The 25,501-nt window shown below is 39.8% G+C and overlaps 1 long non-coding RNA gene across 1 annotated transcript in view; it reads left to right on the top strand.

Moving 5' to 3' along the window:
- Nucleotides 1–22,637, top strand: part of LOC141548874 (uncharacterized) — a 56,822-nt gene extending 34,185 nt beyond the window's left edge. The window contains exons 7-9 of the long non-coding RNA XR_012484139.1: nucleotides 10,826–11,042; nucleotides 12,257–12,335; nucleotides 22,537–22,637. This is a non-coding gene — a long non-coding RNA (uncharacterized LOC141548874). The remainder of the gene's footprint in view (nucleotides 1–10,825; nucleotides 11,043–12,256; nucleotides 12,336–22,536) is intronic.
- Nucleotides 22,638–25,501: the final 2,864 nt, after the last annotated feature.

Below are 25,501 nucleotides of genomic sequence, written 5' to 3'. Positions count from 1 at the left end.
GTGTACTAATGAAATTTAGTACTCAAATTGGGTAAGCTGGAGGAATGAGACCAGAAAAATGGGTATGAAATTGGTTTTGCAAAACAAAACACAGGTGCTTAAATCCCTTCACTAAGTGCCAATTGTTCAGGCACTAGTGACTCAATTGAACTATCTGCAGGGTATTTCCAAAAAATGGAGTGTGATAGGAAACACAAGGCCCTATCCCCAAAGGAGCTTATTCTGGAATGTCAAGGGGAGACAGGGCAGGCACAAGACAAAGCCAAGGCACATGTGAAAGGGAAATCTGTGAACAAGTGGAAATTAATGTAATTGTCAGGAATTTCAAGTTGTATAACCAGGTTATCCAGTAACTTAGGAGGGGCCCTGGGCAGAATTGTAAAATAAGCATAAACTAATCCTTATCCTCTTCTAGTAACCTTTTCCTCTAACCCCTTCCTCAATCCCTGATTGTCCAGGAAACCTACCACAGTGACCACCCCGAACAAGCCCCTGGCTTTGTTTAGGACCTATCTTGACCTTCTTAACTCATCGGTATTTAGCTACCTGAGTCCAGGTTCTTCAGGGCCTCATTAGGGAACAACAAACTAATCTGAGTTAATGGATGACAATTATTTTAATGTGTTATCCCTCCCAATTACCGTGTTCATCTTAAAAAAGGATCAAAATTGAATTGTAGACATTTCAGGACCAGTGGGGCAGATATTTTTCTTTTCTTTGTAATATTTTATTAATGGGGTTTTTCTCTATATGGTGTTTTAAATGGGATGGTATTCCACAATGGCATCCATGTCTCTGACCGGGAGATCAAGCTATAAAGTTACCAGATCAGCTTTTTTGAACTCCTTTGTACAACTTTTTATACTAGTTAAACTTTTGTAAGGAATGGTGGTATGAAATCATAAAGTAACTATCTTTACTTAAAATTAAAACAACAATACTAACATTGATAGATTTAATTTTAACAATAGACACTTTCCAAGAAACATACAAGCATCCCTACAAAGTATACTTCCTGAAATGGATTCTTAAGAGTGTGCATTCAACATTGATCTGGGTTGTTTTGTTTTTTTTTTTTTTTTTTTTGGCCAATGCTTTTTTGCCATTATTTATACTGTTGCAATCATGTTGCCTATTATTCTTTCACTCTTTTTTTTCACTTTGTATCATTTCACAGAAAGTCTTCCCATGTTTCTCTGAATTCTTTGTTTATCATTATTTATTGTTGTTCAGTCATTTTGAGGATTCTTTGTGTCCCCGTTTGGTTTTTCTTGGCAAAGGTAATAAAACGGTTTGCCATTTCCCTCTCTAGTTCATTTTCATAGGTAAGGAACTGAGGCAAGCAGAGTGTAGTGACTTGCCCAGGATGACATAGCTAGTAAATGTCTTTTTTCTGCATTTGAATTCAGGAAGATGAATCTTTATAGTTCCAAACTCAGTGCTCTATCCACTAAGCAAGTTAGCTGCTCCATTATTATATCATTACTTATAACATAATATTCCATTCTATTCATGTGCCATAGTTTGTTCAGCTATTGCTCAATTGTTAGTAAACTTTTTTCCTTCATCTGATTCAATCTGCCTTTTGCGACTTTTACCTAATGCTCCTATCTCTGCTGTCTAGGGCCTAGAAGAACAAGCAGACTTTCCCACCTGACAATCCCTTTACTTAAAACTCAGTTATCATGTCCCTATTAAGTCTTCTCTTCTTCAGGCTTAACATCTCTGGTTCCTTCAACTTATCTCTATGTGATATGAACAAGAAGACTTGAGTAACCAAGGGTACACCTTTTTTATTCCCCCTTCCCTTTCTTTCATATGGCTGGGCAGACTTATATTATTCTATTTGTAAGCCCTGAGCCTCAATTTCCTTCACTCTAAAAGGAATAATAGTAATTGTACTACATGCTTCACGGGGCTGTTATGGTAATAGCATATTAAAAATTTTGAAGTAGCAGAGAAATGTGAGATTATTATTGTCAAATATTAGTACAGATGATATTTGCAGTTATATGAATTGGAACCAATTATGTTGCCTCTAGTCCTACACATTCTATGACATCGTTGCAACTATTGTTGCAATTATTGTTGTAGATTGTATATAATGTTGTATATTGTTGTTGCTGTTGTAAAGCGTGAAAGCTGGAAGGGACTTGGGTGTTCAGCTAATTCTTCCTCTTCATTTTATATATGAGGAAACAGAGGCCTACAGAAGAGAATAAAATTGTCCAAGGCATGTTTTCCCCTTAAATGTTCTTATTGATGTCTTTGATTATTTTTTTAAATTTTCATTTCCAGTTTGAAATCTTTCCCTTGGCCTTTCCCAGAGCCATACCTTGGAATTAAGTTTAAAAAAAGAAATAGGAGGGAAAAGCCCTTTGACCAAAATTAACTAAATCATTGACCAAGGGTTAATGCATATGCAGTATTCCATATCCAAATTGTCCCAGTTTTGCCAAAAAGCGAGAGAGATGTATTTTATCTTTTCTTCTTTGGGACCAAGTTGGATAAAAGTGTTTCTTAAGTTCTTTTCATTTATATTGACATAGTCATTGTGCATGTTGTTTTCCTAATTCTATTTGCTTTACTTTATATCAGTTCACATAGGTCTTTCCATATTTTTTATCCTCCATATTCATCATTTCTTAGAGTGAATAACATTATGTTATTTAAGTAGTCATTTCATCAATCAATAGCCCCAAATGATTCTGAATTCAGTTCCCATTGCCATTGCTACACTAGATTGGGGCTTCTGAATCTCCCCAACTGAATACTGGCCGAGGCTCCAAGAGCTTCTAGTGCGCTTGTCTCTTCTGGCCCTGAGAGCTCCTCCTTATATGTTCCACACTGAGTATACACCCATCATTATATCACTAGGAAACCATTATTTATTGTAGGATTAAATCAATGCTAAACTAGATTTAACCACTGTCTCCTCAACTCCATTTAGTATCTTGTTTCAAGTTCTGGCCCAGAACATCTCCTAGTAGGATTAAATCAATCATCTGACCCATGCTAAATTAGATAATTATTGTGTCTATCAATTCCACTGACTTAGTACCTTGTTTCAAGTTGTGGCCCATAACACTCATTCCTTCAAGAGCCTCTTTGGCAAGCAAATGAAGTTAAGGCCAGAACCAGAGTCATTTCATCCACAGGGTTTCCAGTCTTACCTTTAAAATGGTATCTGTCCAACAGCACAGAAATACCAGCCCTCTACACCAGGCTTCTTAATGTTCTTGATGCCATGGACCCCTTTAGTGGTCTGGGTGAGCCTATGTATCCCCTTCTCAGAATCATGTGTTTTTAATGCTAAAATAAAATGCATAGGATTAGGAAATCAGTTATGTTGAAATGCAGTTTATAATACATGTGTGTATGCATGCATATTCATTATCCATTTCCATATCCACATCCATATAATTTAATGAACCCCAGATTAAGAACCCTGATCCATAAGTTATTATTTACAAAAAAAAAAAAAGTTTGACTTTATGGAGCAAAATGTAAATAAAATGCACATCAATACCATAAAAATTTCCTGATAAATGTAATCACCAAGATAATTCAGATCATTGGCTCTCTGGTTATGATCAAAACAGAAAAGAAGGTAATATATGTTCCCCTTAGGTGTCTGTTGAGGTGATGGAAAATGTTTGGTGCAGAGTTCAGATGGAAGGGGGATTCCATGTAGACAGTGAAGTCCTCCAAATGCTTATTTATAAATATTATTGTATTGACTGCATCAGTCTCTAAAGCATTATAGTGCCTCTCCCATTAGATTCGTTATTACTCAAAAGAGATCGGCCTAGGAGGCAACATAGAAAAATAATGGAAATTTTTAACACATCTCTTATCCTGCTACAAGAAGATCTCTAGTGAAAAAATCCATTTTGCTAGCAGAAATGGTCTCCTCGCTATACTCTATGTTTGTAAATCTTGAGACACCATGACATTTAAGAATCAAAGTTGCATGTGAGCCAAAGGTCAGTGGAATCACAGATCTTTTGCAATTTTGAAGTTGATTCTCTGATCCACCTATTCATGTTTTTCCCCTTTCTCCTCTTACACATTAATTTGCCTTAAAAAGGGCTTTGGGAACAGTTGTTCTTATCTGGTTCTTCATTAAGAACCTTGAGATAGGCCTGTACTTTGGGATTCTAAGGTGGGGAAGATCAAGAGTTTTAGGGCCACCAGACCATTGTGTATTCTAGACAAGATAGGAATCCCACAAACCAGAGATTTACTTTCAGATAGGGCTGAATTGGCCTTAGGGGTTTCCAGGGCTTGAATTAGCCTCAGGATATCCCCAGAGAGACTCAGAATGAACTGACTGATTTCCATATAGCCTCTTAATCAGACCCTAAACCAATCCTGGTCTCTGAAGCTCTGGCACTCTGTTAGGTCTTTATTTGAACCAGACTCTGGGGATATGGATTTTAATAGTGGTTCTCAAAGTATGGTCCAGAAAATCCTGGGGATCTCTGAAACCCTTTCAGAGGGTTTACAAATTCCAAAGTAGTTTTTATTTCGTACTAACCAATTGTTGTCTTTGGTATAATGTAGCCAAATAAGGAACTTAGTTCAGAAAAGACTGGAGGGAGATCAGACCGGATTATATTTGGGGTACTGCATGGTGCTTTCAGTGAACCTAGGTTTCTCCCTACCACCAAACCTCATCTTTTCAGCAACATCCTGTTGATGTCGGATGGTTATGAATCACAGAACTCTGTGATCTCAGAAGACTCACAATGAAAGGTGACCCAAAGGGCAATTGTGAAAAATACATGATGGGTATAAGTCGGCTGTAGCTTATTAGCAGTGATGACTTACACATGGGAAATGACCAAAAAAAAAAGTAATTACCAAGGACATGTATTCCCCAAAAAGGAGTGGGATGGGCATGTAGTAAGAAATGGGGCTAACAGATGTACAGTCTAAGTGCTGTGTTGATCTCCACAAAACATTGGGAGAATCAAAGATTAGCAAGCAGCACGCTGGGGAGGGCAATTCTTTATGGAGTCTGTACAGAAAGACATGTCCAAGATTCATAGCCAGTGAGAAGGCAGGCAGGAGTTAGGACTTGCCTCAGTGGTAGAAGTGTTTGATTGAGATCATGGGGCCATAACAGTATGTGCAGAACCATGGAATGGTTGTTTTCCTTGGCTGGGAACAGCAAATGGAAACTGTATATATCTCTTTGAGACATGCCTTATCTACATTGCATCAGGATAAGGTTCATTCTGTTCGACTTCCTTTAAAGCTCTTTCTTTCTTAAGGATTCCCAGGGACGGACAGCAGCTTCACACATAGAGGGGAGAAGAGACATGAAGCTCTAATCAATGTTAGGTTTTTGGAAGGAATGATGCTTCTCCCTTCCCAAGGGGCCTGTCGCACATGTCAGAATGTCTCTTGAATCATGCCTTCCATCCTGAGAAATTCAGCATTTGGAGATTTCAAGTTTTTCACCAAGGAAGTGTGCGAACCTAAAACTTATAGTGTTAGGGAATCACCTTCAAAGGGCTTTGTGTGCTTTTCATAGGAGTGGATGTTGTAATACAGTTCCTCCTCTCCCCCCTCCCCAGCTTGTCTGTCTGCTCAGTTTCTCGTGTTGTGCAGATCCTCTGGAGATGTCAGGGGAGTCTAAAGGAATCAAGTCTGGAGAAGAAAATCTAAGCTTTTACCAAGTTGGGAAAAGATTTAATATTCTTGTTTTGAGAGCCATTGGGGAACTAAAATCTTAACCCCTGCATCATGTCTCTCCCTACTCCAATCCATTTTTCACACAGCTGCAAAAGCAAGTTTCATAAAGCACAGGCTGGACCATATCACTTTTTACTCAGTGAACTCTAATAGTTCTTTCTTATCTCCAGCATCAAATAGAAAGACACTTGGCATGGAAGGCTCTTCACAAGCTGTCTTCTCATGCTGTTTCAGTCTTTTTATATACTTCATACCCCACCAGGGACTCTACAATTTAACCATCCTAACCTTCTTGCTGTTCCTCTCACCTAATGCTCTATCTCCCACCTCCATGCCTTTGTAGTAGCTGTCCTCTGTATTGTGAATGTCATGTCTTCTCTCCTGTGTCTCTTAGAATCCCTGGCTTTTGCAGGTAGCCTTTGCTATTTCTCTGAGTTACTAGTCTTACCTTTTAAGGTTACTTTCTATTTTCTCTGTAGCTATCTTGTGTATACCCATTGATTTATATGTTGCCTCTCAAGCTCCTTGAGGAGAAGGACTGTTTGTGCCTCATACCATTCAAGTCTGTTTGGTCCAACAAGCATTTATTAAGTGCCTACTGTGTGCCGAGGAAACCCCAAATGGGTTCACAAAAAGTTGGACATAACCAAAAAGGACTTAACACACACTATGACCTTGGTACTACAGGAGCTGGAGATACAAAGATAGCACAACCCCCTGACTTCATGGAGCTTACATTCTTTTTGGAGGCTGCCACATTTTACACAAATGCAGTACATACAAAACTAGCGGCTGCAAGCAATGGCGTACATAGGGCCATGTGTCATAAATGTTGTGGAGAAGGTTCTTGGATCAGGTACAGGTATGGGACTGGGTTAAGTACAAAGAGGGGGGGCTCTTTTAACTCAGAGCTTGTAAGACTCCTTCAGTGCTTAGCACTGTGCACATTGTAGGCTTATTTGAATAAATGTCAAATTTTCCATTTTTCCATTATAAATCCTCTCTACTAACCTTTCCCAGGAGAAAGGTGAGCAAGATATCTCTTGAAAACAAAGAGTTTAATCTGTAGACCTCTTTCTTTCTTTTGTAAGATTCTAGTTGAACAACTTACTGCCTTGTGACAGCCCGCCATGAAATTGCATCCAGAGTGAGTAGTGAAGAATGCCAACTTCATTCCCTGTACTACAAACATAACCTCTGTGGGAGGAAGCTCCTGATGAAAAAACAAAAACAAAAAGTCGAGTGTGGGTCCTCATGTTAGAAGACCTCTTTATCAGGTTCTTCAAGCATCTTTTCCTTTCTTCCCCCTTACTTTGTTCCACACTTTGCTCTTTTGATGGCGCCCAGCCTGGACCTTATCATCTCGTCTTGTTCCATTCTACTTGCTGGGTTCCTGATGGCCTCTTCCCCCTCCTCCTTCCTCTGTAGGATCCCTTAGAGTTTATGCACACAGCTAAAGTGTTAGATCCTCCAGAAACTTCTTTTGCAAGACGTCTGACTTTTGCTCTATATAGAGGTGTAATGCAAGTAGATATAAAATATCTTCCTGTGGTTATTGAATATAGTTCCACGTGTCCATATGTTCCTCCCACACACACGAGTTTTCATCTAATACTTATTCAAACAAAAGGCTAATGTGTTGGGATTCTTTCTCTGCCCCTCCTCACAAATGTTTATGACCCTGGACACATTTAAAATCCACATGGGCCAGAAAGACTGAATTTCAAAACTCAAAAAAATACAAATCAGCATATACTTTATCGTCATTTCTCCCAAGTCTTAGGCATTTATCCCCTCTGATTCACATCTCAGGCAGGAAAAAAAATCGAACTACTTTTAAAACTGGTTTAAGAGATTGACTTTTGTAGAGATGATTGACCATTTGTTTCACATTTTAACCATCCTTTGTGGAGAAATTCAGCCTGAATTGTTTACAGACTTTTCCATCTCCTTCATTTTAGTCAGTGACATTGGGTCTACTTTTTTTGTTTGGGCAGAACCTCCGGCTCAGGCATAATTTTCATTGAAGTCAAATGTTATTGACATCAACAGTTCTGTCTGAATAAAAAACACAAAATTGAACCCACTGAACTCTTAAAACCTGTCAGTGTCCATAGGAAGCTTTTTTTCCCTTTCATATCTGATACTCTTCTACTTTAAAAAGGACAGCCTTCATCTTTTTCTAGACTACAGTAGTAGATACATTTGATTTTCAGCTTCATATATCCCTTTTCCAGATCTTGAAATCTTATTGCACTTAATTCAGATATCCATCAGAACAGTCATATAATTATTGAATTTTAAAGCTTAAATTATTAATATATATTAATAGATTATAATAGATTATATATTTAATTATATGTATAATATAATAATATAAATAATGATTTAAAAAATCATTTTAGAAATCTAGTTCCAACTACTTTAATGAACAAAAAAGAGCTTCTGATCAAATGTGTTATATTATAGAAAGCACCCTGGCTTTGGAGTCAGATTATTTGGAACTAAGAGACATTAGATGTCATCTAGTCCAACCTTTTTCTTTTACAAATGAGAAACGTGAAATGCTTTGTAAATGTGAGCCATTATTTTTAATCACTGCTCTAATTCAGATGTGAAATGGCAGCACTAGAATTCAAAGCTACTTTTTCTAGCTAAAAATTGAATCTGATATCTCTAATATCACATGCCCAGAAACACAAGGGATTGGGTGGCAAATAAAGTAAGACAAATAAGAATGAAATAAAGAACTTTTCAGGAAAAGGGAACACGTCCAGGGCAGAGACAGCCTGCTACTCAAAGGAAATTTTATGAGTCTCATAAAGTCTTTTTAGTTGATCACAATAGCACAGGACCAAGGATAAATCCCTAGGACGTTCTGTTAGAGATCTATTTTCAATCTAGCATCAATCCATTAATGGTTTGATTTAATTAAATAATTTGATTAATTAAATAACTCCATGAATATGGGCATTTAATCAGTTTTGAATCCATTTTACTATACTATCCTCTAGCCCAGGGCTTCTTAAATCTTTTTCTCCTTATGACCCCTTTTCACCCAAGAAATTTTATGCAACCCCAGGTATATAGGCATATAAAATAGGTATACTAACTTAACATTTACTGATAATAAATTGTAATTTTGTGACCCCTATATTCAGTAACATGACATATATGGGGTCACAAAGCACAGTTTAAGAAGCTTTATTTTAGCCTGCATCTATCTATCTTATCTACGAGAGTAGCATGAAAGGTTTTGTCAGAAGCTTTGAGAAATACTATCTGCAGCAGTCCCCTCCCCTACTTACTGGTCAACTAAATCCTAGGTTACTTTGGCTTGGTCCATTCTTGAGAAAGTCTTGCCCGCTGGCTCTTGGTGATTTCCAGGGGGTTACCAATCAGTCCTTTGATAATATATGCTAGAATTTTGTCAGAAATGTAAATCAAGATGCCTACTACATGTTTTGTAGACTCTCTCTCCTCTCTTCCCTTTTTTGAAAATTAGGATAGTATTTGTCCTAAGTTCAGTGCCAGGCTCCACCAGGGCTACCATCACCTCTTTGATGTTGGGCAAGTCTCAAAATGGCTCTGATTCCTTATTCGTAAATCAGAGATCATCATGCTTGGACTACCTATGTAGCAATCAATAAGAATGTATCATAAGTATGCCTGTTATGTTTCGTGTATTACATCAGACTTGGAGGCTGAAAAAAAATAGCATCTACATAATGTTTTACAGTTTGCAGAGCGCTTGACAAATATTTCTCATTTGATCCTCACTACAGTCTTGGGAGATAGATGCTATTATTAACATCCCCATTTTACAGATGAGGAAACTGAGGCAGGTAGAGGTAAAGTGATTTTCCCAGCATCATGCAGCTAGTAAGTGTCTGAGGCTGCATCTGAGTTCAGTTCTTCCTGAATCTAAGTCCAAGACGAATTACTGTACTGTATCACCTAGCTGCTTCTGAAATAGTTCCTGTCTTCCATTGGTGGCGACAATATGCACGTATTTGAGATACAAAATTAAATCAAGGGTCATTTGGAGTGGAGGGAAGTGGAGACAGCTTACAGTGCAGGGGCTCGGGAAAGACTTCATGCAGAAGATGGTGTTTTAGGTATGACTTCATGAAAACAAGAGATTCTAAGATGTTGACTTGAGGCAGCAGAAAGAGAGCTTGAAGGGATGTGGCGGGGGATAGCCAGTACAGAGGCATAGAAGGAAGCTTGAAAGGTAGACTGGGGCTAGATTGTGATGAGACTCAAATGACAACCAGAAGAGTTGATATTTGATTCTACAGCCATTAGGAAACCACTGATATTTATTGAATAGGAAAGTGACCAGACCTGCCCACTAGGAAGATTACTTTGGCAGCAGTGTAGAAAATGGATTAGAGTGAGGAGAAAGTTGAGGCAGGTATGTTGATTGCAATCATGTAGGCCATAGAAGATGAAGACTTGAACCAGGGTAGTAGCTGTGTGGGTAGAAAAGGGAACAAATGTAGGAGATGTTAATGGAGACAGAAATGACTAGACCTAGGGATCCAATTGGACATGAAAAGTGAGCTGAAACGAGGAGTCAAGATAACGCTGAATTTGTGAGGCTGTTTTTGACTGGGGTGATGGCAGTATCTTGGAAAGAAACAGGAAACGGACAAAGGGGAATTTGGGAGGGAGGAGATAATGAATTCTGGATAAAACGCAAGTTTGAGATGTCTGTGGGATATCTAGTTTGAAAGGTTCGGTTGGTAATTGGTGGTGTGGATCTGGGCTTTAGGAGGAAGAGGTGACCATTGAACCATGGGAACTTACAGATCTTTTGTGAGATCAAATGAGATCATGTAGTTTATAAAGGGCTTTATGATCCTCAAATTACTATACAAATATAATTTGTGGGATAAACTCCAAATTTTCCAATCAATACAAATGATAGAATTTGAGTGTTAGAAGACTCCTCCATGGCCCATCCTATATATGAAAGAAATACCCATTATCATATACCTAAAAATGGTCATCCAACCTCTGCATGAATCTTTATTACTTAGCCTGATGTATCAGCTTGTCAAGAATTTTTTTTTGCATTCTGACTCAAATCGTTCAATGTGCTGACTGTCCCTCCCAGCTTTGTGTCATCTGCACGTTTGAAGAGCATCCCATCTACGCCTTTATCCAAGTCATTGATAAAAATATTAAGCGGCTGAGGGCTAAGACCAGATCCCTGGGGTATCGTACCGGAAACCTCCTGTCACATTGACGTGAGCCATTAACGACTTACTGAAGGAGACACAATTCACATTTCATCAGCAGTACCAGCCACCAACCATACTAGTCTACTTAAGGTACCCAAACATCCTCTTAAATCCTGAGATCCCTTCAGTTCAAGCGTTAGGTTAAGGTTTGGTTGTTGGGCCCCACAAACTTCTTGCATATCTCCAAAATAACACTTTACCACTTTGCTGCTTCTCAGTCTGTCCTTTGAGCCCCTTGACATGTGTTTTGCCTGCCTCTCGTGACTATTTTCTGTGTGTTGGGACTTGATGTGGAGGGCTAAGCCTTGTGCTCTTGTCTCCCCTCACTAATTCTCCTCGCTGGTTTATCCATGTGTTCCAGACTCTTTGCTGTTGGGTTCTTCATTCTCCTGTCAATAAACTCACAGACTATAATCACACCCCTCAATTATACAGACTTAACAAACAGTATCGGCCATCTCTTGTTCTGGGGAAGCCGTAATTTAATGCAACAGGGCTCTGTTGGTCGACATTTTCCAGCACTTTCATTCATTCCTGCCTGGTAATTACAGCTGGCTTATAAATAAACATGCAGGATGATTTCCGAAATATTCTGTATTTCCTTACAAGGCTGGTACTTCTATCACCGGGCCACTTAAGTGGTTTTGAAAGATTGTATACGGGTTCATTTTACAGTGCATTTGAAGTTTGTAATCCTGCTTAAATACACAGAAATAGGAAGGATTAACAAACTGCCGCTCAGAGGGCAAAAGAAGACAGAGCATCAGGCAATCAAGCCACGGCCTATCAGAAATGCAGAATTAATTGGGGCAAAAGTGGGCAACTGTCAACAAAAATAATATGTTACGGACCCTCAAGCCTTTCTGTTTATGCTAGAGGAAGCCTAAAATAATCTGTGGTTTCTGATGCTTGATTTAGTTTTCCACAAGGCTAATTAACACCAGATTAAGTCTGCTGCCACTTTGGTTTATTGCTGAGATTGACAAATGCTCACTGTTTATTTGTCTTCTGTACAGAATGACTTGAGGCCATAACAGTATGACACATTTAATAACATTGAGAACAACTGGACCAGACCCATGTTCATAAACTTGGAGGCTGTTACGTTAATAACACAAGGGAAAGGTCCATCAAAGCAAACAAAGCCTTGAAAAGGAAGAACAGTGCCCTGTTTCATGGGTGCTGAGTTGTGTGGGTATAAGGCAAGAGAGAGCTCTTCCCCTTGAGGCAGGTGCTAAAGTCTCTCTGGGCCACAGAGCTGACCTCAGCATCTTGTTTAATACCTCTTTCCCTTCACTTTTCAGATGAGGAAACTGAGGCCCTGAAAGGGAGAGGAACTTCCCCCAAATCATGGAAATACTAAGGAGAAGATCCTGAATTGGAGTAAGTGGCAAAGCTAAGACTTGAATGGTACATGGGTACCTTGACAGACAGACAGACACATAAAGCAGTTCTGAAGTGCCCACTTTGTGCCAAACGTGGTGCTAAACATTGGAGCAAACAAGACAGTTCCTGCCTTCTAGGAGCTTGTAGTCCAACAAAGGATAACTCCATGGTCTGGGGGGGGGACAGAAAAAAATAGCTGCATTGTTTAAAGGTGCCAGCTAGAAGTGAGATGGAGACTTGGGTAGGCCCAAGCTAGTTTGCTTGGGAAGGTGCCCTAGTTTCCTGTGCGTTGGAGATAGCAGCAGTATATACTTCCTGACATCAAGCCAGTGTGTTAGGCAGTGAGGTGGAGTTTTGTTCTGGGTAAGATGAGGTGGAAGTTCATCCGTGAGACCCCCGGGGACTCTGGAGCGGAGTCCATGTGTTGGTCCATGATGGCAGAATGGAGGGGTCGTGATTTTGTTTAGTATTCATTTGTACATGCTATGTGGCAGAAATGGTAATGACCAGGGGTAGGGGAGATCTAAAAACAGACATGAAACAGTCTCTTTGTTCAAGGAGTTTATATTCTAAAGGAAAATAACCTGTTATTAGTACAAGAAAGGGTTTTTAGCTCCAAAGGCCAGCAGACTTGCTACTCTCCTATTTTTATTGCCTTTGGGTTTGAGTTTTAGTCATCTGCATCCTAGACACATGGGCTTGGACAGGACTGGCCACCAAGACTCCTTTCCTCAGTCTTGTTGTGAAGTCCCAATAGGATAATGGAGTTAGTGTTTGCAAAACCTGAGCTAGCCTGGAGCCTAGCTGAATTGTCTTTCAATTTCTCAGAATGGGGAGCCCTCCCTAGATAGTCTCCAAAGAATAAAGGAGGAGGAGTACATGGTAGGGACAGAGCAAGCCCATAGTTTCATTTTGATCAACCCAAAGCAAATTTTCTTAGTTTTGCTTGACTACTTCTTTGTTTCAAAGGAAGGCTTTTATTGAGGGATTATTGAGGGATATTAATGTTGCGGGGTGAGTAGGGCATAAAATAGTGATGCAAAAAAGAAAAGAAGGACAAGGGTATCTGAGAAACATTTTTAAAATTCACAGAAGAGAGCAAATGATCTCATTGTTAGAAGGGGACACAGAGAAGCAGGGCGGTGATGATACCACCATGTGAAATCGGAAGTTATTGAAAAATTATACATGACCGGTTCATAGTTTCATCTGGAATCTCCTATTTCTGTCCTTTGTAAGTGAAATTGTTCCCATCTGATGATGACTGTCAAGTTTTTAAGTGTTCTTTATTTGTTGTTTTGCAAGGCATTTGAGGTTCCATGACTTACTTCCCCAGGGCCACACGGCTGGAAAGTGTCAAATGTCAGAAGATTTTGAGCTCTGCTCCTCCTGAGTCCAGGACTAGGGCTCTATCTATGGCCATGACACCCAGCTGCCTCCAAAATGTTCTTTAAAGGTTAAATGAGGAAAGTACATTATAGGGGACTCTTCTTTGGAGCAGCACAAGTAAGAGAGCTTGGGACTGTCTCTGTCAGTTTCCATTCTCTTTGGCTGCAGCTTTTCGCTTTTCCCAGCCCAGAGCAGGCTCCCTAATCCCACTCTGAAAGCTGTGGAAATACAATGCATTGCAAGGTCAGGTAGGAAAGAGCCTTCTTATTTGCTTTGCTTTGATTCTTGATACTCTGCACCACAGTTCAGAGGAATCCAGTAAAACAGAAGATGTTTATTTACACATGTGAACAAACTATCGGCCAACTTCTCTTCCTGCTCCCTGGACTTCAAAGAGACCTCTCTATGTGGAGAAATATGCAAGCATGTGGAGCAAGATAGCAAGTTGATCAGAGAAGGGACACGACTTTCAGTCCGTAGAATGAGGGACACCATAGATGTGTATTAAGAAACACTGCTTAAGTCTCAACTAAGGAGGAGAGACGTGAAATAATGCAAAGCATTGGAGAAGTCCTCCCGCAATCATTGTCTGGTTTTAGTAGACACACATACTTTCATGCAAGCGTCCATACACACATACCCCTATATACACACACCCCTCCCTAGACCCCCTCCACACACACACACACACACACACACACACACACACACACACTGCCCTCTCCCTTTGTCTCTGGTCCTTCTTCATTCAGCTCTCTTTAAATGATCCCCTGATTGAACAATTAGCAACCGTGTGACTATGGGGAAGTTGACCTCTGAGCCTGTGTTTTGGCATACAGAGAATGGGATTAAGCAAACCTCTAGTACCTCCTTACCAGAGCTGTTGTGAGATTCAGATGAAGTGATGAATTTAAGACACTAGATAAATCTTAAAACATTCTAGAAATAGCAGTTAATATTACCATAATTATCCTCTTGGGTTAAATGAGGATCATCATAATAGTTGTGGAAAAGTGCTTGATAAAGGAAGAATGGGAAGTGCTCTTGAGGGGGTCACAAGTTCTTTCCGGAGCAGATTGTCTGCTCTTAGGTCATGGAGAGTTGCCTGTACTGTAATTCTAAATACATGAGAATCCAAACATGACCCTAGAACCCCAGCAAGAGCCATGAAAGAGAGTGGAGGAAACTCTCCTCCCCCATTGTTTGTTTGACTCCTCAGACTATTTGTCTTCACTCCCCTGCTCCACCCAGAAGAAATGTCCTTCCTGTCCCTTCCCAGATCCTCTTTTTGAAAAGCATCAGAAACACCAAAGCGGGCTGATTCTAGCTTGACCTTGAAATGCCCTGAAGTTCCACAGTTGTCCATCTGGGCCCCATTCCCTCTCCGTCTCTGGCCCCTGAGCTTCACAGGCAGACAGATTTGACAATGAAATAACCTGGGCCCAGAAGCTGGAGGAGAGCTCCTGAGGTCATGTGTGCCATCTTTTTCCTTTTAAGCATGACCCAACCTTGACTACAGAGGTGGCTGCCCCATCACAAACATGTAGCACAACACTTAGTAGAGTCGGTTCAAAGTCCAGTTCCACCACTACTCCCCATGTGTCTATAGCGGGTTTCCATTTCCTCATTGGTAGATGGGCAAAGAGTTGGACTGGATGAGTCTTAAGTTTCCTTCAAGCTGTATATCTCTGATGACCTTTTATTTTTAAAGGTGTTTAAAAGGATCTTAAAGACGATTTTTATTATGACAACTCTGAGTGAGATACACTGTCAGGTGCCACATTTTATCAATTCTGCTTCTACAACTTTTTGCACGCATCTTTCTCTATAGCCTCTTAGTTGAAGACTTTCTCATGTATTCTCTCTCCTGTACTCTCATCATATCCTCCATATTGATGGCCTTGCCTCAAGTCCCCCGACCTTACCGATCCATCCTTCAAAGAGCCACCAAATTTGTATTCTTAAAACAAATCTGAGTGTACCATGTCACATGCCTATTCCATAATCTTCAGTGGTTCCTCATTACCTTGGGTTAAAATACAAATCCTGAGCCTCCATTTAATAATTAATAATAATGGACAACTAATATATGTAGCACTTCAAAGTTTATAAAGCACTGGTAAAGTAGGTGCTATTATTATCTCCATGTTACAGATACCAAAACAGGCAGAGGGAACCAAAGTGATCCACCTAGGCTCACATGGCTATAAAGTGTCTGAAGAATTCAATCCCAGGACTTCTTGACTTCATGTTAAATGACAAATAACCAGAAATGTTATAGAGATAAAAATCACTAAGATTTGAAGATGTGAATAAGATGGAGAGTGAAGGGTCAAGGATAATTCAAATACTGTGAATGTGGTTGATTAGAAGGATACTAATGTTTTTGACAAAAATAAGAAAGTTTGGAGACCGTTAGATGGTTCCGTGGATAGCTCTGGATCTAGAATGAGGAAGACCCACATTCAAATCTAGACTCAGCCACTTACTGGTTGTGTGACTCTGGGCCAGTCACTTAACCTCTGATTGTCTTAATCCACTGGAAGAGAAACTGTCACACCAGTCCAATGACTTTGCTGAGAAAAACCCATGGATAGCGTTGGTGTGCTATGGTCCACAGGATCACAAAGTCAAACACGACTAGATGACCAAACAGCAAAAACAACACGAAAGTTAGGAATGAGGGCGATATTTGGGCAAAAATTTGAATTCTGTTTGGAACATGTTAAATTTTAGATGTTCATTGAAATGTCCAATTAGGCAGTCCTGTGGTACAGGACTGAAGTTCAGGAGAGAAATTTGAGCTAGCTAGATAGCACTGGAAACCATCTACATAAAAATGATAATCAAACTTAAAGGAACTGATGAGCTCATCAACAGACCTCTAACATATGATAGGAAAAATCAAGTAAATAAGACAATTTTAGTTAAGCTAAAAGAGGATTTGGTTACTTTGAATGTTCCAAATTTTGTTGTCTTGAATTAGAACACGGCCTTCCAGCTGCGATCTGATCAGAGCAAAACTCCAATAGAACAATTATCTCCCTATTTCTGGAAGCCGTGCCTCTCTCCATGAAGGATAATTTTCCTTGTGCTTTTTCAGTTGCCACATCACACTTTTGTGTGATCACAATCACAGTCAACTTCCATTCCAATAAATGCCCCAATCATTTCCAGATGAAGTACTCTTTAGCAATGCCTTCTCTATTTCATACATGTGAAGTTGGTTTTTTGAACCCAAGTATAAGATTTTACATTTATCTCTGTCATATTTTATCGTACTATTGCCTCTAGTGTTCTAGACTTTCAAAATTATTTTTAATCCCATCTCTGCCATCAAATGTGTTAGACGCCCCTCCCAGCTTTGTCTTGCTACTTTGCTAAAGTTGCTGTTTCACTTAATTTTGGTTGATTTTCTTGGATCTTGGAAGTAAACCATCATGTTATTTGCAAAAAGCAAAATTTTGTTTCCTCTTTGCCTATGTCTTCACTCAATTTTGTTTTCTTGGCTTATTGCTCCAACTTGCATTTCTAGAATTTATCCCATTATTAGTGGTGACACTGGGCATCTTTGCTTTACCCATGATCCCATCAAAAAGGCCTCTCCAGCACTTTTCTCTTATAAATAATACTAAACCTTTGTTTTAGATAAATGTTACTTACTTTATTAAGGAATGGTTAATTTATTCCTATATTTTTAAAATGTATTGTCAAAAAGCTCCTTCTTCCACTCATATAATTGTGTGGTTTTTGTTTTTATTATTAATATAGTCTATCATACACTTCCATATTAAAACTATCTTTCATTCTTGCCATAAATCCAACCTAATAATAGTACGTAATTTTTTGAAGTGTGTTGTTGTGACCTCTTTGCTAATATTTTAATTAATGTTTTTCATTGGTATTCATTAAAGATATTGGTTTATAGTTTTCTTTGCTTTATCTCTCCTTCATTTAAGTTCCAGGATTTCTTATACTTTTCTTTATTTTCACAATTTATTGTGAAATTATTGGAAATTTGGAAATGGGAAAATTGTTTGAATGTTTTGTAGAATTCACTTTATAAATCTATTTCCTCCTGGGTTTTTCGTTTTACTTTGGGAGCTCCTTTATGGCTTCTTCAGTAGATTTCTTCTGAGATTAGGTTACTGAATTTGTTATTCTGCAAACCCGAGTATTTCATATTTTTGTAAATATTCTTCTATTTCAATTAAGTTATCAATTTTATTACTATGTAATATAGGAAAATAGCTTCTAATAATTCCCTTTATTTCTTCATTTGTTGTCTCCTTTTTCATTTTTTATATTGGCGATTTGTTTTTCTTCTATTTTTATTGGATTAGGTAATGATTCATGTACTTTATTGTTTCCCAAAAGCTTCACCAATTCAATATTTTTGTTGTTGTTTTTAATTTTTCTTATTCTTGTTTGAGTGTCAGAATTTGTTCTTTAGGATTAGGCCAGGAAATTTTTTTGTTGTTCTTCTAATGTTTTAGTTATATGTCCGATTAATTGATCTGTTCTTTTTTTTTAATTAAAGAATTTAGAAAGATAAATTTTCCCATAAGGACTGCTTTGGTAGTTTCTATAGGTTTTTGGTATATTGTCATTTTATCTGATGAAGTTATCTATAGTTTTGTATTCTTTGACCGAAATATTATTTAGCATATCATTTATCCTCCATTCAAATTTAAATACTTTATTTCAGGATCCTTTATTGATTATAATATTGATTACATTATTTTCAGAAAAAGATATGCTTAATATTTTTGCTTCTCTGATATTACTTCAGAGATTTTTATGTTCTGGCACATGGTCAGTTTTTATAAAGGTGACATGCACAACTAAGAAATGTCTTATTTTTTTCTATTCTCAGTGTCCTATTGAACACTGACTTGAAATATAAAACTAGGAGCTACCTTTGAGAAAAACAATTTTAAGTTATGTGGCAATAAATTGATTACACAAATGAAACAGGTGAATATATACAAAAATATAAAAATATTTATACTGACAGAAAAATATATAGAGAACTCAAATAAACCAATCTCAGGAAAACAAATTGAAGAAGTCAAAAGGATCTCCCAAAGAGGGAGAAAAAGGATCTCCCAAAGGATCAAATGGATTTACAAGTGAATTTGTGAAACGTTCAAGAATTACTGTATTATGTAAACTGAAAAAAAAATGGAGACAGAAGGATCCTTTCATCTTCCTTCTAAAATTTATAGTCGTGATGCTTAAACCAGAGAAACAAATGTTGACACAAAATATGAAATAAAATATGGGTAACAGGTTGCAACAACATATTTTTAAACTATTTCTGGATGGTTTATATTAAAAATAAAGGATTGGTACTTATTTTTATTCTTCTTTCTAGTATGTTCTATTGATTTATTTTCTATTTTTAATCAGTACTAAATAGTTGTATTGGTTATTGCTTTATGATATAGGTTGAGGCCCAGAATACTATTTCTCCTCCATTCTTACTTTTTTCATTGTTTGTCTTGATATTTTAGATTTTTTTGATCCTCTAAATAAACTTTATCTTGTCTAGTTCTGTAAAGTATTCCCTCTGTAGTTTGATTCTGCACTAAATTCAGAAATTAATTTAGTATAATCACTTTTATTGTATTGGCCTAGGCTAACCATGAGCACTGAATAGCTGAACAGTTAAGTTGTTCTTTATTTTTAAGGTGTATTTTATACATACATGCATGCATATATATATATATATATGTATATATATATATATATGTATATATATATATATATATATATATGGATCTTGACTGTGCTTTGATAGATTAACTCCCAGATATTTTACACATTTTGTTGTCATTTTGAATGGACTTCTCCTTCTTTTCTTTCTGGATTGTGGTATTGCTATGTGGAAACAAACTGAGTTGTGTAGGATGTGTTCTTTCAAAGGCTGTGTTTTGGAATGGGTTTTTATACTTAATCATGCAACAGATTTCATGCATTTTTCTTCGTGAGTCATTGGCTGCCAAGCTAGATACTGTATATCACACTAAAGTATCTATTGGTAGAAACTATATTATTCCAGATCCAGTGCTGAGTGATGATGGCAGCTAGGCAAGAAAAGTACTGCCGGAATTCAGCTGACGGGATTACTCTTACTAAGCGAGTTTTCTGGATAACCGGGCTTTTAATTCTCAAAACTTTTTTGTTTCAACATTTGATGGCAGAAATATAATAATCATAATAACAACCAAATTTTGGCTTGTTTTATATAAAGCATCTTTAGGCCTCACCACAGCCCTCTGAGTCAGGTACCACAGGTGTTATGATCTCCATTTTAAAGATGAGGACAGTATAACTTGGAGATTGTAATTTGCCTAGACTCCCCCCCCCCCAGCAAGTGTTATATCCCTGTAGTTTACATTCTCTGTACTGAATAGAATTTTATATTTCTTTGATTTCGCTAGAGGTCATGTTGTAATAATCAGTCATCAGTTTTCTTGGGTTGTTGAAAGTGTTTTTAAAGTAAAAGACCCTTCAATTAATATAATGAATAGGAGAATGATGGCGAGTGATACTTCATATGAAATTGTCTGTGCAACAATTAGGGCATATTTTGAATTTTATGCTCACCCAGATCATGGGATTGAGTATACTGAGAGTCCTGATAGGGAGAGGATAAAAAGAAGTCCTAGATTTAGGTCTAGAAGTGTATTTGGTATGGGTAGCGGGGTTCAAATTGTTAGGGCTAAAATAGGGGTGAGAATGAATATTAAAATGGAAGAGGTTAGGGGGTGTAGGGGTTCTTTGGTAAATAGCTTTACAGCATCAGCAAATGGTTGTAGGAGGCCGTAGGGTCCTACGATGTTTGGTCCTTTTCGAAATTGCATGTAGCTTAGCACTTTACGTTTGATAAGAGTAAGGAAAGCTACTGCTAGGAGAATTGGGATAATATAGAGTAAGAGATTTAAAATAAACATTTATTAAGCCAAATATGTCTTAGGCACAAAGAGCTTGTGCATAGTCCTGAGGATATTGCCATAAAAACAATATGGCTCTTTCATTCATAGGGCATAGAATCTAATAGTGACGATATGAGTCGTATGCTTGAAAGTATGATCATGATATAAAGTAGATGGGTGAAGGAGGTACCTGAACAGAGGAGTTTTAAGCAAATTGAAGGGGAGGGTGACACCAGGCAAGTCACTTAATCCGTTTGCCTCCGTTTCCTCATCTGTAAAATAGGGCTAACAAAAACACCTACATCCCATGATTGTTGTGGGGATCAAGTGAAATGATAATTATAAAGTGCTCAGCAAAGTGTCTGTCGCATTGTTTTATCAATATTAGCAGTGACGATAATGATACATTTAGAATAAATGAGTAATCTTGGAGGAGAAGGTACTAGAGTCTGGAAAAGGGAAAGATGGCTATTGGATGGGGACATGCTCTGTACATTTACAGATCCAAGAAAATGACAATCTAACATATATAATTTAACCCAGCAGAAAGAGGTGACCTATCTGAAAGTACCACAGAGTGTCAGAGATAAAAGGAATTTTAGCACATAGAATATCAGTAGTAGAAATGACCTAAGAACACCTAAGAATGTCAGGGCTGGATGAAGTTTAGAGCCCAAAGTATTAGTCAGAAGGAACTTTAGAATGTGATCCTCAAGTGGAGGTTGTATCCTGACTCCAGCGGGTATGTGATCTCCCAGAGGGAGGCCCGAAAAATGGCTTGATTTCCACCAGCCCCACAGAAGCCGATATGCTCGTCTCCAGCATTAGGCCACCCCACTTTTCTTTACTGGCACTTTTCCTGCCCTCCACTGTGCAAGCTCCCAACCCCCCCCCACTTGTGAGCCAGAGGTCAGTCGCATCATGGCCATGGCAGGTATCCATTGGAAGTTAGAGTCTGTGTTTGACAGCTCTGACCAGTGAGTTAAAAGATTGATTTTTCTCTTTCATTTTGGATGGGGCAAAGTAAGCAGGCATCTGTGGTGGATGATCTTCATGACACATCTTAGAACATTGCCTTTTGTCCTCCACACTGAATTCTTCCTCCACTTCCCTGTCTTTTTTGAGGGCCGCCATCCTCACAGTCACCTGGAGTCATGATGTCATCATCATCATCATCGATTCCTGTCTCCATAGAGAGCTCTTGCATTAGATCTCTATCCATTCGGGCCACTGGACTCCCATAAGAGTCTTCTAATTTGCCTTCCTACCTCAATTTCCAATGGTTTCATTTTAAGCCCAGGATCAAATGTATTTCAACCTTTTCCATCTCTGTTGAAGGTAACTTTTGTAACATATGTAATTATTGGAATAGGATTCACAGGCAAATATAAATTTAGAAATAAGTCAATATATAGCCATTGGGGTAGTCCTCAGTTCTTACTACTAGGGTGTCAGAATTTCCAAGGGACGTTGGAACATAGGATACCAGGGCTGGAAGGGCTTTAGAATGACTGTAGGAAGGTCAGCCCAAAGGAACCATAGAGTATAAATCTCAGATTTCAGAGAGGGGAGAGTTTTATAAAGTCGGAACTTAGCCTTCCATCTGACAGGGCAGGGAGTAGACGGAAGAGGACAGAAGGAAGTCCGCTCTTTCAGATAGGGGCCTGATCTCATTTAGTGCTATGAGGCCCTAGGATTCCTCCAGATTCACTGCCCCCTGTTGGTCAATAGTAAATCTAGTTCTACTTAAGCAGGGTTTCCCCTCAGTAGCAGTTCTTTGTTTTCTGCTCCAGTAGCCCAGTCTGCTAGGGGAGTGATGGGGTGCAGTGTTTGAGCAGCTCTCTTATCTCTCATTACCCAACATCTAGGGCTCTGCTACCAGAATTAGCTTTAGGAGATGGCCCCTGGACCTGAATACCAGAAGTATCCTGGACACCCTCTGTGGAAAGCCTCTAGCCTCTCAGTAGGTAAGGAGTTGGGGGGGGGGGGATTGGATAAAGTATAGATCTGACACTTGGGGTTCCGCCTCTGGGCCCATATCTGAGATCTGGAATGCTCACTGTCCTGGCACCCCCAGCCTGGTAGATGGGCTCAGGGAAAGAATCGAATTAAGGTGCACAGACCCCAATTTCTCCTGTACCTGGATTGTTCATCCCACCCCACCTCGTTCTTTGTTTTTTTTTTAAACTGGCCATCCTCTCAGTGACTCCACCCAGTGAGCTGCTAGTAAGGGCAGAGTCGGTTTTGTGCAAAGAACTCTGGGTGTAGGAAAGGAAAGGGAAGGGAAAGGAAAAAAAACAAAAAACAAAAAAACCCCACCTAAGACCAGGCAAAGAACTTGTTGTAACTCCAGCCTGCTCAAGCATGAGGCCTTTTAGCAGGGCCTGTAGCCTTACAAAGCAAACGTTCAAGGTGGCAGCTTTGCTGAGCTCCTTATAAGGCTGTGTTGCAAGGCAGGATCTGTGCACTACGTGCTTGCAAGGTGAGCCCTAGAAGGTGGGGTTGCCCCACTGTGCAAGGCTGGCTTATGAGGCAGCTTGGCGGGACTATGCGCAGTCCTGTCACGTGGGCTTTCCTCAAGTGTCCATGAAGAAACCCCCTGGGCCAGGCTGGCAGCATCCTTCCCAATGATCCCTGAGCCATTTGGTGCTTTATGGTGTGCTCTAGAGCGCCCTCTGCCGGGATAGGAAGCCCTGCCCCTTCCTAGAACCCTGGGCAGCCTTTACTTTGTCCTGAACAGGTAGGGTGTGTGAAGGAGAGGACCTGTTGTGCAAGGAGAGAGAGCTATGCAGTATTGGAGCAGCCAGAACTCTGAATCTGAGCTGGGTCAAAGAAGAAAAGGAAGCGTGAGAACAATCCAGGTCTGGGAGAAACTACGGCACCAGATGATTCCAGCCTGCAGGTAGGCAGGTCCAGCCCATGGGGCCTCCCCTTTTTCTGATCAGCCTCCTCTTCTCCTTCTTTCTGTTCCCCCTTCTCTACCCCTTCCTTTCCCTCTTTTCTCCCTTTCCATCCATTCTCCCCTTCTTTTCCCCCTTCCTTTCCCTCTTTTTCCCTCCCCTCCATTTTCCCCTCCTCTCTTCTCCCTTCCTTTCCCTCTCTTCTCCCCTCCCTCTCATTTCCCCCTTTTCTCTCCCCCACTCCCTCCTCTTCCTTTCTTCCTCCAGTGTCTCTTCCTCCTCAATGGTCAGTGTCCAGAGGTCTATGGGAACTCAGCCATACAATCTACTCTCAAGAAAGGGATGAATTATTCTAAAGGTTCTGGAAAACAGAAATTATTCTAGGAAAGTAAGTAAACTGTTCATAGGGCTGGGAAGGACTTTAGAGGGCATCTGGTTAAAGCCCCCAGATTTCCCTAGGAGGACGGTGGGCTTCTCAGGCTACCTGATGTTAGCCAGCTCCCGAGGAAGCCAGGTCACAAAGACTTCTGACTCCAGAGGAAGCCATCTTTCCATGGAACTGGCTCTTCAGGTTCCCTGACCCTCACAAAGAAGAATCCCCATATAGATGTGACTGAGGACGTATGTGTATATATGGAAATAGACAAACGTGTCTATACCAACACTTCTTGTCATGATAAAAATGTAAACAAGGTCTGTGCCCTTTCATGAGGTAAGGGGTTCATTGGGAGCTGGGCAGGAAATAGTGCCCAATCGCTACCGCTGTAGCGCTTAAAAACTGTACTGTTTTACTGACGGCATTTTACTTGAGGTTTAAAACAAGCACGTAAGTGTTATTTCAGTGTGTGGAGATAGGCTCCGAGGAACTTTTTAGTTGGGAGTCACAGAGTCACAGACTGCTAAAGTTTGGGCATGAACACTTCACTTCAGCCTTGATTGATTGTTTTGACGATTTTCTAAACTTAAGAAAGTGTCAGAAAAAATGATAATAGTATGGATTAAACTTGAAAATGTCTGGCATGTACATTTGTTGGCGAGGAACCAGTTGTTAAACATTTAACTGTATGCACGTTTTCCGAAGAAACACTGAAAAATAGAATGTCGGCATCAGAAGGAATCTTGGGACCTCTGATGCTAAAACCGGAAAAAACTTGGACAACATAGATGCTAGAACTAGAAGCACAGAGAACCTAAAAGCCACAAGCTGGAAGAGGACATCTTAGAACACAGTGGCAAAGCTAGTGACTTTTGAGAAACAGCCTCAGGCTGTACAGAAGCAGCCCCTCCTCCTCCCCCCTGTGCAGGAAGGATTTTCAGGACCTTCTTCAGAGTTTGCTTTCTCTTCCTGTCCCCCTCCCCAGACTTGTTTGTTCTCCAGGTGCCAGCAGGGTAGCTGTGGCTAGCTCCCTGGATATGTTGTCAGAGAGCTTGCCACATCTCTGTCGAGCACATCCAGGGCCTTCTTGCTGCCCCAAGAGGCAGTGATGATCATGAACTTGGTTGTCTGGCCATGCACACCAGTCCTGGTCCAGGGCTCTCAGAAACTGTGCGGTCTCCAGGGCTGTTGAGAGCCGTGACTTATTCATGGTCACAGTGTGTTTGTCCCGGTAGTGACTGACAGCCCGTTCCCAGCTTCTCCGCTTGGTCCTGCTGCTTCTCTGAAGACACATTAGACTGGAGGACATGGAAGCCGAAGGAGCCCTTGCCAGCCGGGCTCAGAGCCAGGTGCCTGAGGAGCCCCAAGAACGGAAGCCACGGGCCAGAAACAGGCTGGGAAAGAATCTAGAGCTTGGGATTGGACCTCATGGGAAGGCTGTGATAGAGACAATCCAGGACTTGGATCCAGGTAGGGAGCCAAGAGAGGGCTTTGGTTCCTGGGGAAAGCTCTTTCTAAAATCCTAGAGCTTCTTGTGGATACCTTCAGACTGTACAA

The sequence above is a fragment of the Sminthopsis crassicaudata genome, chromosome X (genome assembly GCF_048593235.1).
Source record: "Sminthopsis crassicaudata isolate SCR6 chromosome X, ASM4859323v1, whole genome shotgun sequence".
Classification (NCBI taxonomy): Eukaryota; Metazoa; Chordata; class Mammalia; order Dasyuromorphia; family Dasyuridae; genus Sminthopsis; species Sminthopsis crassicaudata.
This window is presented reverse-complemented; position numbering and strand designations above follow the sequence as displayed.